Genomic DNA, 16344 nt, shown 5'->3' with positions numbered 1-16344 from the left:
TTTGCAGTAAAACAGGCACACAGGCCAGTGGAACAGAATCAAGAGTGCAGAAGTAAATCCATATTTAGATGGGCAAATAATTTTTGACAAAAAAAAAAAAAAAAGCCAAAAACTTACAGTGGAGAAAGGAAAGCCTCTTCAATAAATGGTGCTGGGAAAACTGGAAAGGCACCTGCAAAACAATGCACCCAGACTGTTTTCTATTTCCACACACCAAAATTAACTCAAGATGGATTAAGGACTTGAACATAAAACCCGAAACAATAAAATGCATAGAAGAAAACATAGGAACTAAACACAATGACCTTGGACTTAAAGAGCATTTTATGAATTTGACCTCAAAGGCAAGGGAAGTAAAAGCAAAAATAAATGAATGGGACTACATCAAACTAAAAAGCTTCTGCTCAGCAAAAGAAGTCGTCAACAAGGTAAAGAGACAACCAGCCGAGTGGGAAAACATATTTGCAAGCAATGCTTCCAATAAGGGTCTAATATCCAAAATATACAAAGAACTCATGCAACTCAATAACAACAACAACAACAACAATAAAAGATCCAATCAAAAAATGGGCAGAGAACCTGACACTTCTCTCAAGAAGATATACAAATGGCCAACAAATATTTGAAAAGATGCTCATCATCACTAGCTAGGAAATGCAAATCAAAACCACAATGAGATACCATTTCACACCTATTAGAATAGCTGTTATCAACAGGACAAGTAAAAACAAATGTTGGAGATGATGCAGAGAAAAAGGAACCCTCATACACTGCTGGTGAGACTGCAAATTGGTAGAGCCACTATGGAAAACAGTATGGAGGATCCTTCAAAAACTAAGAATTGATCTACCATATGATCCAGCAATCCCTCTTCTGGGTATTTGCCCCAAAGACTTGAAAACTAATATCCATAAAGATATTTGCACACTGATGTTCATAGCAGCATTATTCATGGTGCCAAGACATGGAAGCAACCAAAGTGTCCTACGATATAGGATTGGCTAAAGAAACGGTTGTACATATATACAATGAAATATTACTCAGCCATAAGAAGAGATGAAATACTGCCATTTGCGAGAACATGGATAGACCTCGAGATAATCAGGCTAAGCAAAATAAGCCAGACAGAAAAAGTTAAAAATCACATAATATCATTTAAAGTGGGATATAAACCTAAAAGCAACAAACAAACAGGACAAACAAACAGAGACTCATGCACATAGACAATAGACTTGTCGTTACCAGAAGGTAGTGGGGACAGAGTAGAGGGGAGTTAGATGGGGTAGAAGGGGTCAGATATGTGATAACAGAAAGAAATCTTACTATGGGAGGTGATCACACAATGTAAATATATATATGCCTTACTGTTAAAATGTACAACTAAAACTTACTGGTATTCATTAACAATGTTATCATAAAATAATAAATAAAAAATAAAAAATAATTTAATTTAAAAAAGAAAGGAAGTGATAAAAGAGAAAATCTTGGGAAAAGTGGAAAGGAAAAAGTCATAGTAACAGCAAAAAACATGGGTACATATACATCCAATATGGATAGCCTTTTGAATTCCAACTGAGTTCAAATTATGTGTGAAACTTTAAGCAAAAAGTATAACTTTATGTAATGTATTTCTAAACACATATTGAAGAAATGCTTAAATAATTTTATTGTAAATGCTAGAGAGTTAGGGCTATCAAGTGTAATAAATGTTGTACATTGCACTCAAACGGAGGCAAAGTTTTTATATACTACTGAAATTAAGTTGGTATTAATCTAATCTAACCAGTTATAAGATTAAATGTTATTTTAATCTCTATAGCAAGCATTAAGAAAACATTTTAAACATAAAATTAATGATGAGGTAATCAAAATGTTAAACTAAAAAATATTTTAACACAAAAAAAGTCATAATGGAGAAATGAAGGAGCAAATATTATATGACATATAAAAAACAAATAGCAAAATGCAGGAGTAAGTCCTAACTTAATCGTAATTACACTAAAGGTAAATAGATGAAATACTCAAAAAAAAGATTAGTAAATATATTTTTAAAAACATGATCCAACTATTTATTGTATCCAAGAGATATATCTAAGATTCAAACACAAAAATAAATTAAAAGTAAATGGATTTGAAAGAAATACCACACAAACAGTAAGGAAAAAAAGAGCTGGAGTAGCTTTACTAATATCAGACAAAACACACTTTAACACAAAAATTATTATTACAGACAAAAAATGCATTTTATAATGATAAAATGGTTAATCTATCAAGAAAATGTAATAGTTATATATATATACTAAACAAGAAAGTCCCAAAATATATGAAACAAAACTGACAGATTTTAAGGGAGAAATAGATAATCAACAATAATAGTGTAATACTTCAATACTCTATTTGAAATAATGGGTTAAAATGACAGTAGATTAACAAAAAGACTTGAACAAAGCTATAGACTAACTAAACTTAATATATACCTATAAAGCATTCCATCCAACAACAGAATACTACACATTCTTCTCAATTACACCAGAAATGTGTAAACTATATTTTAGACCACCAAAGAAGTGTCAATAAATTTAAAAGGATTTAAATCTTGCAAAGTATGTCTTCTATCTACAATAGAATAAAATTAAAAATCAATAACAAAGAAATTTTAAGTAATTCACAAGTATGTGGAAATTAAAACATTTCTAAATGATAAATGAAACAAAGAACGTATCACATGGAAAATTAGAAATACTGTGAGATGAAAACAAAAACAAAACACAGTATTTCAAAATGTATGGGATGTAACAAAAACAATGTTTAGAAAGAAATTAATAGCCACAAACACTTACATTAAAAAATAAGAAAGATCTAGAATCAATCATCTAACCTTCCAAAATGAAATAAGAAGTAAAAATCAATAGAGAAAATCAACAACAAAAATGTTGGTTCTTTAAGATTAATAAAATTTAAAAATCTTTGGCTAGACTAACCAAGAAAAAAAAATTACAGAAATCAAGAATGAAAAAAGGGCCATTGCTGCCAACTTTATGGAAATAAAAGGGATTATAAGAGAATGACAAACTGTATGCCAACAAATTTACCCAGAGAAAAGTGACAAAATTATAGAAAGACACAAATTTCCAAAACTGCTTCAAGAAGAGACAGAAAATCTAAATAGACCTATAACGAGTAAACAGATCGGGTTAGTAGTAATAGTAGTAGTAGTAGTAAAACTCCCCAAAGAAAATTCAAAGCCAGATAACTTCCAAAAATTATCTCTATGCAGAGATGACATAATCTTATATGTTGAAAATCCTAAGGAAACCTGTAAAAAACAATTAGAACTAATCAATGAGTTCAGCAATGTTGAAGACTACAAGATCAACATAAAAAATTTACTTGTATTTCTAGACACTAGAAATGAACACTCGGAGAATGAAATTAAGAAAATTATTCAATATACAATGCACTAAAAAAATAAAATACTTAGGGATAATTTTAAGGAGTAAATTTAAAAAGAAAAATTACAAGAATTGAACACTGAAAGCTATAAAAATTATTGAAGTGAATTAAGTAATACCTAGATAAATGGGAAGACATCCTTTGTTCATGGATTAGAAGATTAATTTTGTTAAGATGATAACACTCCCCAAACTGATATACAGATTCAACACACTTACTATCAAAATTGTTTATTTGCAGAAATAGAAAAGCTGATACTAAAATTCATATGGAAATTCAAGGGATCCAGAGTAGCCAAAACAATCTCGAAAATGAATAACAAAATCAGAGACTCACATAACTCAATTTCAAAAATTATTACAAATTATGGTAATCAAGATTGTGTGGTTTTGGCATTAAGATAGACATATAGATCAATGAAACAGGATTGAGATTCCATACATGAACACATATACTTATGTAATAAATATAATAAAACTATGCATATGTGGACAATTGATTTTCAGCAAGAATTGTAAAATGATTCAATGGAGAAAGAGTTTTTCAACAAATGGTATTGATAAAATTGAATACCCACATAAATGTATGAAGTTAGATCCTTTTTTCACACCATATATAAAACCTAACTAAAATTGAAAAATAACTAAATGTAAAGTTAAAGCTAAAATAATCTTTTAGAAGAAAACATAAAGTAAATCTTTGAGACTTTGGATTAAGTAATTTTCTTTTGCTTTTTTTTTGTTTTTGGATATGATATCTAAAACATAAACAACCAAACAAAACATAAATAAATTGGAATTTATCAAAATTAAAAAAAAATCTTTTATTCTATAAAGGACACTACCAAGAAAGTGATTTCTTAAAAAATTTTTAGAAACTGGGGATAGAGAGGTAACTTCCTCAACTTAATAATGAATATCTACAAAAAATCTATAGCTATCATTATACTTAATGATGAAAGATTATTTTCCCTTTGTTATGTGGCCCAAGATAACAATGTTCATTCCCAAAACTCTTATTCAACATAACACTAGAAACTTTAGCCTGCATAATAAGTCAATAAAAGGCAACAGATTATAATGGAATAAGTGTTCATATTTGCAGATGATATGGGTATCGATGTAGGAAATCATTTGGAATCTACAAAAAAATCTAGAACTAATAAGTGAGTTTAATAAGATTATATCATATCAGATTTCTATATATTAGCAATGAACACGTGGGTATCAAAATTAAAATTATAATATCATTTATAATCACTTAAAACAATGTGAAATACTTAGAAGTCTAACAAAATGTATATAGGACTTGTATGCTAAAAATGACAAAATCCTAATGAGAGAAACAAGAGAAGATCTAAATAAATGGAAAGACATACAACATTCATGGTTTGAAGGTTAGGAAACTCAACATAGCAAAGTTGACAATTCTCCCCAAACTTGGTATTCATATTTAAAGAAATTCTTATCAAAATCTCTCAGGGAAACAGGCATCAGGGACGAATCCCAGTCTCAGGAGTTGCCTCTTTCCCAGCACTTGTTTCCTGTGGTTCCAGCTTCTTATCTGGCCCAGAATCTGAGGGATCCATTATAATGGTCCTGCAACTCACCTGGGTCAGACTGAGCCAGCAGCAGCAGGACAGCGAGCTGCCAGGGCTATCTGTCTGCAGACAGTCTGGTGAATCAATGCTGCAGAAGGCCAGAGAGGGGAACTCAGGCAGGACTCACACCTGTGGTACCTCAGTGGCCCTGGAGGGCTGTAGTGTTCCTATAAGGCTGGAATTAAGATCACAGGACCCTCAAACCTCTGTCCAGAAGCTTGAGGCCTGTTATTCCTGGGAGATTGCTCATCCAACACATTAGAATTGTTACATAAAGCAAGACTGAAAGCTTCATTTGTACAGAATGAGGCAAGTTGGGTTAGCTTCATGCATGGTCTTTAATTAGAGAAATTAGTCTTAGCCACACAACAAAGTAAAATGGATGATTCAGTAATAGCTAATCGTTTGCAAGAAACAACAGATGCCCTTACAATGAAGATATATTTCATGAAGATTTTTTTTAAGTACATTTAACAAACTGAATAATGTATTATAATGATCATGCAGATCTTTCTAAATATGCTTTAGAGTTTATAATGAAATTTTCCTCTTATGATGCCAAGGAGGTTTACTCAATTGGTGATGCAGTTAAAACAGCAGTGGGCTCAGGTGCCTTTTACACACCCACCACCGGTGGCTCCAGAGAGTTCAAACAGAGGAAAAGCCTTTCAAGGTTGAAGGATTGGGAGAAGGGCCCTCAGTCAGATGGACACAGGCTACAGAAACAAATTCTGAGTGATGACAAACATACATAAGATAAATAATGGGTGATCTGGGGATGGGAGAGGGATAGCTTTTCTCTAACCCTTGGAGGACAAAACAGGACGCTGTTGGCACGAGCTTCAGAGACTTGCCTTAAATCCATTCCATGCCAGAGACCAGAGGCAAGATCCTGCCAGGCTGAGGCCCAGCTGGCCAGGGAGGTCTCTAACCAGGACCTGTCTAGTAAAGGGAAGGAAGCCAATAGGAAGGAGAAAGTGTTCCAGCAGCTTTGCTTCAGGCCTGGTGGAGTAACTGTCATGAACTAGAGAGCTGGGCAATACAAATAAAACTACCCTTTGCCCACCTGTCATGAACTAGAGAGCTGGGCAATACAAATAAAACTACCCTTTGCAGACACTGGAAAAGGGGATAAGGAGATCACTGAGCTGTGTGAAGATCTTCCAAGCCATAATCTTCTGGGAGGGTCTGAGGAAGCTGAATCTTCCAGCCAGGGTGTCCTGCGAGTGGCTGGGCCATGTGAGAATGACCTGTTCCAGTTACTCTGGTGGTCCCTGCAGTCTTAACAATTCACCCAGGTGCAAGCTCATTACCGAAGTCACTTGATCTGAAAGCTTTACTAATTCTGTTAATTTTATGATGACCTAATTGTAGCTAATTAAAGATAGGTGTTTAATTCTGGTCATTTTATAGATGAAAATTAGATTCTGTCATTCTCCAAAGTTTCCCGTTCCTTTAAATATAAATCAAAATCCCTCCCATTGCCTATAAGGCCTGGTGCTGCCTGGCCTGGGCCCTTTGATAGTGGATCCTCCATCTGAAACCCGTCCGTTGAGACAGTGGCTGACAACAGTCCTTTGCCCATGCCTGTCTCTGGATCCCATGCCTGTGGGTGGAATCTGAATTCACAACAGGTCAAATGTAGCTCCTCTGTGCTCCTTTGGTTCATTTCTCACCAGAGCTGCTGAGAGCTGGTGAAACACTCTTGGTATTAAAACCTGCAGATTCTTGAAGGAAGATATTAAATTGACTCAGATATCCCATTTCTAGGCCAAGATATCAAACTTTCATGGCTAAGAAATCTTGAATTTATGTGGAACTGCTTGACAGTGAAAGATACATTTTTAGTTTAATAGCTGGAAACTATGATTCACAGCGATGTGCAGGAAGGAGGAGGCAGCTTGGCCCCGAGCTATATTCCACACACCAAAGACCGCCATCCTTGCCTCATTTATATTGTCAGCGCCACCATTATAGGCCCACAAGTGCTCAGCTCTCCCAGCTAGCTGAAGATTAGCTAAACCAGGAGAAACCAGACTGGGAGAAGATAAAAGAGTAACATATTTTGAGGGTTCAAACTAGGAAGATGAAATCACCATTCCCGGTTTTGAGACGAGACTCTGAGGCTTAGAGAAGCTAGGTCACTGGCCAGAAACCAAGCATGTCTAGTAGGTGGCAGAGACAGCCTAGGACTGGAAAAGCAGTGCTGAGGCCCAAACGGCAGGCAGCAGATATTGTGGGACTGGTGGATTGTGAATGTTCAGGAGCCAGCCCCCTCTGTTTCCTGGGTCTGGACAAGGGTCCCCTCCCCAGAGTGCATGCAGCTGTGCTACAACAGTGGGGACACTGGTAAAATCATGTCAGTGGGAGTTTGGGTTTAATTCTATACTTAGTTCATTACAGAAATTTTCAAACATGCATGAAAGTAAAAGAATAGTAAAGAATGGTCAATTTAACCTTTATGTACACATCTCCCAGCTTCAAAGTATCTACTCGTGCCCATTTTATTTCATCTACCCATCCTCATTCTCTCCACCTCCAGGAGATTTTAAAGTAAATCTCAGCATTACAATAATTTTACCTAAAAGTACTTCAACATTTATTTATAATAAATAAACATTTTTAGCATATAACTGCAATTCTACCATTGTATCTAACAAAATTTCTAACATTTCTTTAATGTCATCTTATACTTGGCTTATGTTCAAATTCCTTGATTTTCTCCGACAACAAAAAGAGTCCTTACAGTTGGCATGTTTAAATCAAGAACCATACAAAGTTTACACATTGTAATTGTTTTCTTTAAATCTGTCACATTTTCCCTGCATTCCTCTTTTCCCATGCCATTTATTTTGTTGAAAAAAACTGGGCCATCTGTTCCTATAGAATTTCTCACATTCTATATTGAGCTCAGTGGAATGTTTAACTTAAATGTAACCTGGATGCTTAAATATAGATGCTCGATTAGATTTTAGTTTGTTGTCTTGCAGGATCATAGATGTTACTGTGCTCTTGTTGCATTGTGCCTGATTTTTATCAAAATGATGCATCTAAATGGAGATTTTAGATAATAGCAAAATCTGGGTAATTACAATAATGATGACAATAATAACAATACAATAATTATAGTAGTACTTATATTGAAGGTTATTTGTGCCAGTCACTTTGCCAAATGCTTCACATACTGTTTTCAGTCAAGTCCATCCTCATTTTATAGAGTAGCAAGTCAATAAGCAGACAGACTAAATTAATGGTTTGCCCAAGGCACACAGCTGGTACATGACAAAACTAGAATTTGGGCCCAAATCGATCTCACTCTAAAACCTGAGTTCCCTAACCCTCTGTGGGGTTTGGTAAATCTGATGCAAGAAAACATCTCATACAGTGACTCTGGGGAACAGAAATGAGAGAAGTAGAGAGAGATGTTTTACTCAGCAAACTAGAGAGGGCACCCCACAGCCTGGGCTCCTGCAGGAGACAACCAAGAGAGCTGTCTATGGTCTCCGACCTCTGCAGGAAAGGCTTTATGCATGGGGCAGTCGTGAGTGCAGTGAGATGTGTGTCGGGTGGGAGTACTGGTTCCCTTGCCCCCATTATCCTTCAAGATGGGCATACATGGAGTCTGGTAGTATTGTTAAGGCATGCTAGGATCAATCAATGGGGTGGTTCCTGACTGCCTGGGGTATCCTTGCAGTCCTAGGCCCCATGCTGGAGGAATGAGAAATCTACATCTCAACCAATATGTGAACCAATTCTCAGAACAAGATGCATGGCCCACTTGTTGGGAATCTGGTTTGGGGTTTGGGATTGGTGTCCAAGTATGACCAGTGTTGGAACAGGAATGGAGAGATGGAAAAGATCAGGAGCCATCGTGGAAAAGATCATGCATTCTAGAGATTAACGAGGCTAAAAAAAAAAATGTAATCTTAAGCTCAGAATGATCATAGCTCATACCTAATTATCTTCTACTGGAAAAAGTGTTGCTATTAGAAAAAGAAACCTTGGATTTGTGTCTAGTTGTTAGCATTTACTAAACCTTTGAATGATCATTTTAACTCAAAAAGCTTTACTGTTCTTTCATAATGAGGATAGTTCCTTTAGAATTCACTCAATAAACAGTCATGGAACATCTCTTATATGAGCAGAGGGACTAAATTAATGATTTGCTCAGGGCACATGTGATCCTGTGGTGGGAACTGGGAGTAAAACATTGTGATGGTCAGTCACATGATGGTTAGTCACAGTACCTACACTCAAGAGACATAGATGAGGGGATTTCAGAGAAGCTTAAATCAGATAATGCATATAAAACTGGTTTATAAATTATTGATCAATCTCATTAGTGGCATGAAGGGACTGTGTCTCTCATTGGATGCCGTGCAGAGTTCACTGTGGAAGGTGCAAAGAAAAGTAAGAGGACCCCTGTCCTGGAGGAATTAGAATATTGTGAGGGAGATACGCCACATACTTAGATGCCAGTAGCACATGACCAGAAAATAAAAGTGCCACAATAAAAAAAAAAAAAACTGTTCTGGATACAACACTCCTTCCATTTTGAAAGCATGCTTTCTAGGGAATAGAGTACTGTGTTCAAAATGGAAGGAGTGTTGTATCCAGAAGGTTTCACCTTCAAATTTAGTCGGGGAGTCTGAGGAGATTTTCACATGGGGTACCTAATAAAATGGATTCTTAAAAGAGAAAACCTTCTATTATTGAAGGATTGCGACCAAGAAATTGGTCAGCTTCCCTAGCAAGATCACTGGAGAAACCATCTGTTAGGGGCCCACTGGCTGGATTAATCTGCACTAAGCCAAAATGTGCTCCTAAGGCTGAACTTTACATATATCTCCAGATGTAAATTGTGCTTTGACATCACCAACCCTGTTCACTAATTGAAAAGGTGTTCAAAAAGGAGACCAAAGAGAACTCTGAGTGACGGGGGTTCTAAGAAGAACCTAGGCAACAGCTGAAGATGCTCTTTGTAGGGAAGAAAAGCCACCAATGCCTTTGGGGGGTGGTGTTTCTAGAAAGTTACTTGGTCATGGCAAAGCCTGAAGAATGTTCTTTTAGGGATCATCCTGGAAGCACTTTTTATTTTCCTGCCCAAGGCTGGTAGATCTGCTTTGATGCCATGAGATGGGCCCAGGCGATCTCAGGCTACAGCCTCATGGTGGTAATGCCCAGAGAAGAAATGACAGGCTTTTAGGAACTATATTAATAAAATTTACATTATTATTACCTTAAAAGTAATATTTATATGAGCCTTTTAAAGTCACAAAGAGCCTTCACTTTCATCACCTCATCAAATCTCATACTTAACTTTTGAGTCCATTTTATGGATGCATAAACTGAGGTTCAGAGCACAGTCATTTGGGGATTTGTTCAAGGTTATACCATGGAGATGACTAGAAATACCTTTGGTTTTCACCCCTGATTTCTTTGGGCTATGGGAACCTGAAACCAGAGAGGAGAACACAGATTACACAAGTTTCCAAACCCAGATTCTGTTTGCCCTTCCCCATTTTTAACCCAGAATGTGAACAGAAAGGTTTAATCACTCTATGTCAGGTCATAAATTGTCACTGTGCTCCAGTGACATGTCATAGAACAATCAGACTTTACATCAGAGCAATGCTTAGGGCCCTGCCAAGGACCACTCAGCAGAACAAAAGGCTCATGGAAGCTAAATCTCAGAGAGGTCAAGAGACTTACTCAAGGTCATGTGGCTGGTAGGTGGTGCGCCCAGGGCTCATAATTACAAAGTTTAGTGCTTCTTTCCATGATGTTCCAGCGATATCCTGAGTGATCATATTAATTCTCAGCTATCTATGTTGCATTTGCGATGTGGATTCATTCCTACCTCCTCCTTAGCCTGTAGCTTTCCAAGGGCAGGACTGAGCTCTCCTCCTTCCTCTACATTTCCTCATAGCTTCCACTGGCTCCTCCCCTACATCAAAAAACCTTTCCTCATTGTGTCTTGGTGGAAATACAGAACAGCCTCGTGTACCTATGCCCAAACCACACCCTGCATGCATTGGGGAAGCATTTCCCATGGGGATATACACTGAGGCTGGTTCAGTGGATTGCCTCAAAGCTCAAGGAGCCAGGATCCAGCCCCTGACATACAGGCTTCCCAATCTGAGGCATCCCCTGGCACCCACCCTCTTCATTACTGCACCTTCTCCCTACCTGCTCCCCTTGCAGGCATTCAGACCTCAGACTGCTTGAAGCAGTAGAGACCTATCATCTGGGTAGCCTCTGGAGGCCTCCTTGGAATGTCCCTCCTTCCAGTCTGCACCACCTGTGACCATCTCACCTGTAAGCTGCCTGTGACCATGTTGCTTAGAGCTCCAAATACTTCCATGATGTCAGAGATCGATGACCCACTTTACAAATGGGGAGTGAGGCCCAGAGAGAATAAAGAGGTTAGAATAAGGCACCTGGTAAAGTAGCAGCAGAACATTCTGATGCTGTCTCACTTCTGCATGCTATCTTCATAGGGAGAAGGATAAGGAGAAGAACAGGCTTTGAGACCTGAGATGGGGGCACTTCCCCTCCAACATCTCTGGCCTCACCTTTCCCTGACACCCAGGGCTTTACCTTTGCACACCATTTAGACAAGCCCCGAGGAGCTTACTAAAACTCTGCTCATTTGGTTTGAACTGACCAAACTGATTTTAATCCAGAAACCCCAAAGCACTGCACCTGCGTCTCCTAATAAAGGCTCATGCCCCAGGTCTTATCACTCTCTCTGCCTGCACCTCTCCATGTGGCCCCTTAAGGCAGGCTTTGTACTTCCTCCAAGACCTGTGTGTGATCTGTTGTTGAACCCACCATCTAGCACCCTGTGTTCTACTTAACAAATGTTAATTTAACAAAATTTTAACATAATCCAATTCCAAAATCCCACCATGATAGCTGGCTTTCTAGAAATACACTTGGCATAATTCATTTAGCCCAATTTCCCTAGGGGGAAAAAAGCCCGATATGAGGATTTGAATGTATGCTTTATTTAGAATATGCAATCCTAGTATAAGTGAAAAAATGGTAGATGGAAAAGAGGAGAACGAAAAGTTATTTAAGATTATGTGATTCTATGCTGGCCTTTGTTTCATGAACTATAATGAAACATGATCAGTTATTCTGCATATTTGTGTATTTATTTTCATAGAATTTCTTCATATAGAATATAGGAAAAGGCACAATGTGAAGTAGTCCATAGGAAAGTAAGGTGAGAAGGAATTTAATTTCCTGTGTCCATTTATCCTGTATCCTGGTTTCCATTTGTCTAGCTGACTTTATAGGGAGTTAATTCCCTCTCAAGGGGGTTGTGCCATCCAACCCTTTGACAGCTGTTTGGACAACCAGATCCTATTTATGACATGGCAGCTCATCCAATTCTGAACATAATCAAGGGAGCCATAGACTCAACAAGTGACCATTGGGCTCATGGTAATAGCTAGTGAGAGGCCCAGTAATCCAGGACAAAACATCTGTCAGGACCATATAGCAGAATCTTAAGACCCCAAGTGTAATAGATTGGCTGTGGTAGCAGCTGAGACATAGAAAAATCTATAGAACTGGGAGGTGGGCAAGACTGATGAAATATGAGGAGATACATAAGATGTGTCTAACATGACCGCTATAGGCTAGAGTGTGTCAGAAGGTTTTGTATAAGTAGTAAAACATCCAGGGTCTTAACTGGGAAAGGGGTGGAAGTGGAGTTAAGAAGTAATTCAAGGTATAAGGAGACTGGGGTCCTAGAGGATTGTGGCAAGGAAATGCAGAATGTTTTCACCGAGAATTGTATCCAGCTCATCCTAGAATGGCAAAGCCCACAATGAGACATTACCAGGACCCTATCCACTAAGTTGCTAGCTACTCCAGCATGCTTGTAGCAAGCAAGAAGCTGACATGATGAGTATTTAGTGGGACCCGTCCTTGCCTTTTAGCATTTGTAGATTTATGCAAATGTATTTCTTACATTCAGAGTTCAGACTCAAGAAATTTATAAACAATTTTGCATCTGAAGCTTCCTCTAAATGCTTGAGCATGAAGACTCAATTTAAGTAATCAGCACATTTGTAGAGAGAAGTCACAAATCAGTTACACTAGATGAAGCTGTGAATAGGGACTGAGCCCGGACACTCAGCTCAATCAGAGGATTCTGTTCTGGATGAAGGAGAAACAAAGGAAATGATTCCTCTGGATTTCCAGGGGCAGGTGTGCTGAGCCCAGTTTGCTGTCACTTCTGATCAGGAGATGGCAAGAGGCCACTCAGAGAAGCCAAACTGAAGAATTGGTCATGTTGAATGCTAACGGTATCACAAGCAACTCATCTTATCCCAATAGAGTAAGAAATGCTCACCTGACCAATGCACTGGGAGCATCATACCAGCCTCCAGGACATCAACTTCACTTTACCTGATCAAAATGTATGATCACAATCACATCAAATTCTCCTTGAGGCAGAGAATGATAACATCAAGCCAAAGTTCCCTGTACATGTATATATTTTCATGTCTACACACAGGTGCACCTTCATACCCCAGGCTTGCTCTAGGAGTTAGTCTTCTTTTTTGCCACTCTCAATTTTGCCACTGTATTCCTTTAGATGACTCCTGTTGGCTCTACATGTCCATTGATGCATCAATTTATTTTCCTTCACTCTGCTCTTGTGTGAATTCAGTCTTCAATGCTAAGTGTTTATCACACATTTATCAATGTGCAAAATAGTTCAAGAGAGTGGAGCAAGTCCTAACCAGAGGGGTAGGGGAAGATATGAAGGGAACTCAAGGTAGAGATGACCTCTCATCTTGCTTCCTCTATAAATCTTTTCCTAAAGCAATCTCACCATGTAGAACTGGCCTCTGCATTCTATACACATTTGTATATTCCTTTAGGATAGCCTTATACTGTACTTTTTTGCTTCCTTGCTGCCCTGGACTAGTCTTAGATATGACAGCTTATGAATCTCCTTATCCCTAGAACCATGTTCAGTATCTGGTGAGAAGCTTTGTAAACATTGGCTGAATTATGAATAAATGAGGCTTTGACTCAACCTAAACCAATAACTCTCATTGAAGTAGTAATAAAAATTATGAATTAATAAGTCAATTGTATTTTTAAAATAAGTTAGAAAATAACATTTTTTTTTCTGTTGGTAGATCAATTAGAGAGAATTAGGCTATCAAAGAAGGATGTTATTGCTCCTTGGTATGTACAAAAAGGAGTTGAAAACTTAAGTCTACACAAAAACCTACACATGAATGCTTATAGCAGCTTTATTCATGATTGTCAAAACTTGGAAGCAACCAAGATGCCTTCAGTAGATGAGTGGGTAAATATACTGCAGTTCATCTGCACAATGGAATATTATTCAGTGTTAAAAAGATATTAGCTATCAAGCCACAAAAAGATATGGAAGAAACTTAAATGAATATTATTAAATGAAAGAAGTTAATCTGAAAAGGCTCTTTACTATATGATTGTAGTTAGGTGGCACTTGTTTTACAGATAAGGAAACCAACTTAGAAAGGTTAAGTAACTTATCCAAGATTATACATTTAGTATCCAGCTATGCTCTGACACCAAATTTCCTGCTCTGAACTATCCTAACTTTTGGTCTTTCAGCGCAAATTTCTCTCTATAGGACCCTATTTTTTTTCAGATCAGACATCCTGCTGGCAGCATTGTATTAGCTAAAGAGATCCCAAGAGGGATCAGTCATGGAGTTCTGAGAGCCTTTATTCCAGGGCTTGTTTGATGGGCTTGGTAAACATCAGTATATCAGTATGCTCAGCATAATTTCATGATAAGCAGAAACAGGTTTCTCCAAAACAAGATACTGCAACTCCATCCACACATGGACTCACATATTTGTTTATTGTCTAGGTTTCTTACTAGAATATAAACTCTACAATCATCTTGATTCTCAATGGATAGATCTAGCATATAGTAGCTTACCAATGAATGGATGAATGAATGAATAAATGTATGAATGAATAAAATGAACAAATAAATGGAAAAATACATGGACATATTGCTTTATCACTTATATTATCAAATCTGCCAAATGTTGTTATCCACATCTTATAGACAAGAAAGGAGACCTAGAGAGATTAGTGATGGGCTAAGATCACAGTTAATGTTATGGCCTAAAAAAAAATTCCACTTGACTTTCAGGGAAGCAGTAGAGAGAGCCATTGCAGAGTTAGAATTTCATCAAGGTCTTGCAATTCCAGATCTAAAACAGAGTGTGGAAAGCAAATGCTGACGAACTCTTGGGGAGAAAATCAAGAATAAAATAGAAAAGAAAGTAATCATAAGTAAAAAAATCCACAAGAGAAAAAAATAAAAACCAGGCTTGCAAATTGCTACAAAACTGTTGCTCGAGCCTAAACTAGGAAGTTCTGGTGTTTTATAGAGCAGAGATACAAGTGACATTGAGGCAAGTTGGCAGCTCAGAGATGGCCTTCACTCTGGCCTCAGGACACTCAGGAAGGCCCCGGCAGCCTGCCAGGTCTGGACCCTACCTGCTCCCCTGCCTACTGCCTTTGCAGATACCTGCATATTTCTAAACAGTCCCCTATTTGGTACCTCTAAAGAATGAAATTCAGCCAAAAATTGGCATCTGAGATAAGGGCCCCCAGATAACACAAAGATTCCTGAGGTTATAGCTGCCAATCTCTCCTCCTCAGTATAAATTTATTATGGGTCTTCTAAAGGACAAGGTTCTTGTCCATTTGGATTACCACTGGATAGTTCATCAATGCACCCAGCAAAGTGCTTAACACATAATAGCACCCAGCAAAACTTGGTGAAAGAATGGCAAAGGCCTCTCATTTTATTTATTTATTTTTTAATTTAGTAAGAACATTCAATAGGAAATCTCTCTTAACCAATTTTTTAAATATGCCATACAAGATTAACCATAGCCACTATGTTGTAAAGCAGAGTTCTAGAATTTATTCAGCTTGTATAACTTTAACTTTATACTTGTTGATAAGCAACTCTTCATTAGTAACTCCCCAGCCCTAGGCAACCACCATTCTACTCTGTTTCTATGAGTTTGACTATTTTAGATACCGCATGTAAGTGGAATCATTCATTCTGTGATCACTTTATTTCACTTAGCGTAATATTCTCCAAGTTCATTCATTGTTTCGAATGGCAGGACTTTCTTCCTTTTCAAGGCTAACTAATATTCCATTGTATGTATATACCACATATTCTTTATCCATTCATCCATTGATGGACAGTTAGATTGTTTCCACATCTTGGCTACTGTG

Source organism: Pteropus alecto, unplaced genomic scaffold (genome assembly GCF_000325575.1).
Source record: "Pteropus alecto unplaced genomic scaffold, ASM32557v1 scaffold210, whole genome shotgun sequence".
Classification (NCBI taxonomy): domain Eukaryota; kingdom Metazoa; phylum Chordata; class Mammalia; order Chiroptera; family Pteropodidae; genus Pteropus; species Pteropus alecto.
Note: the sequence above shows the minus strand (reverse complement) of the source record.